Source organism: Myotis lucifugus, unplaced genomic scaffold, assembly GCF_000147115.1.
Source record: "Myotis lucifugus unplaced genomic scaffold, Myoluc2.0 scaffold_235, whole genome shotgun sequence".
Taxonomy (NCBI): Eukaryota; Metazoa; Chordata; class Mammalia; order Chiroptera; family Vespertilionidae; genus Myotis; species Myotis lucifugus.
Genome location: NW_005871283.1, coordinates 1,425,312 through 1,427,145, shown reverse-complemented (window position 1 = coordinate 1,427,145; position 1,834 = coordinate 1,425,312).

The following is a 1,834-nucleotide window of genomic DNA, read 5'->3' as shown; positions in this document are numbered from 1 at the left end:
TCCCTGCTAAGCTTTTGCATCAATGGTGTCTTCTGTTTGGAGTGAACTCCTTCCTATCTTTCAAATTTCACCATAAACATCACCTCCACAGAGCGCCCTTCCCTGACCTCCTGGTCTAGCGTACCTTCCCCCAAACACTATCTGGTCACCTTCCCTTATTTTCCACTCAGCCCCTCTTGCTGCATAACAATTTGTTATTATATCTCGTGATTCTACGGGTTAGGAAATCAAACAGGGCACAGCTTGTCCTGTTCCGTGAGACCTGGGACTTCTGCTGAGATGACTGTAAGGGCTGGGAGCCTGGGACAACTGGAGGCCGGCTGGGCATCTCTCTCTCTCTCGCTCTCCCCACACCGCTCTACAACTAGCTTGGGCTTCCTTCCAACATGGTGACTTCATGATAGTTGAACTTCTTACATGGCAGCTCAGGGTTCAAGAGACCAAGGCAGAAGCGTCCAGTTCTCTTGAAAGGGTTTGGAGCTCTCCTAGGGTCTCTTCTGCCATCCTCTACGACCAAAGCAGACCCAGGTCAACTCAGATTCAAAGAGAGGGAACAGACCTTCCCTCTCAGGGGAGAAATGTCAAAGAAGTCAAGGTCATATCTAATGTGCCAGAACCATGTTGGCAATGACATATTAGTTTCTTTGTTTACATGTGTAACTTGCTTATTGAGCAAACGGTGAAAGCACAAACAACCCAGTTGTTTTCTCTCTCTCTCTCTCTCTCTCTCTCTCTCATTATTGCTTCTAGATGAATTATGTTGGTTCTCCTTTTCTTGTCTCTTAATAGCATTTTGGGCAGGTCTTCTAATGTTCTTGTCACTTTAATTTATTAAAGGCCCAGCTCCATCTAGGCTTGTCTACCCAATGTAAGTATAACACCTTTCTTTCCCTAAGACAGGGCCTGGATTTGGCTCAAGAGAGCTGGGCAGGGCATGGTCTGTCCCTGTACTCCTCCCCATTCCCCTCTCTTTCTTTCACATGGGCCAGGAAGGAGAAATTGGGGGTAAAGTCCCCCTTAGCTGGGGCCATTTCTTCTCTGGCTATGACTATGGCTCCCATGACAGTTGCCAACTGTCTTGTTGGTACAGCACAGGGATACCCTAGAGCACTGTCCCCTGAGGTGTTTCTTTTCCAGCTCTCTATCTGATACATCCCACTCAGCAATTGCCCCAACCCTATACCCACAGCCTGCAGGGTCTCCTCACCTGCAGGTCTCCCTCTTGGGAGAACATGGGCAAGGATGCTCCTGGCCATTCACTTTCACCGTGTCCCCCTGACCCGTGGGAAATTCCTGCTGGATGCCCCAAGGTGTCCCCTCTCTCTGTTCCCTGTCACTCTTCAGTTCTCCACTCCCCCCAGTTCCTATTCAGATAGCACCTGGGCAAATCCAGCTCCACGGAGGGAGGAGGAGGAGGGACCAGCAACCCAGGTCTCCAGCGACCTCACCGCCCTCTCCTTTCCTGGTCTTCTGCTTATGGAGAAGGGGATGCTCAAGATGGTGCTGGGTGATGTTTGGGCCTAGCACAGTGATCAGCAAACTGGCCCCTTGAGTATGGCTCTTCCACAAAATACCACGTGCGGGCACCCACGTACAGTGCGATTGAAACTTCGTGGCCCATGCCACGGGGCCAAAGAGCCCAATGTGGCTCATGAGCCGCGGTTTGCCGACCACTGGCCTAGCAGAACTACTTCAGCCACCTCTTAGTAAATCCTGTAGGCAGGTGTGTCCAGCCCCAAATTGTTTCTTCTTTGTTTTAGAGTGTGGGGGATCAACGCTCCTTTTTCCTTAGTTCTACGCCAGCCACCAGTTTGAGCACCATAAAGTCCACCCA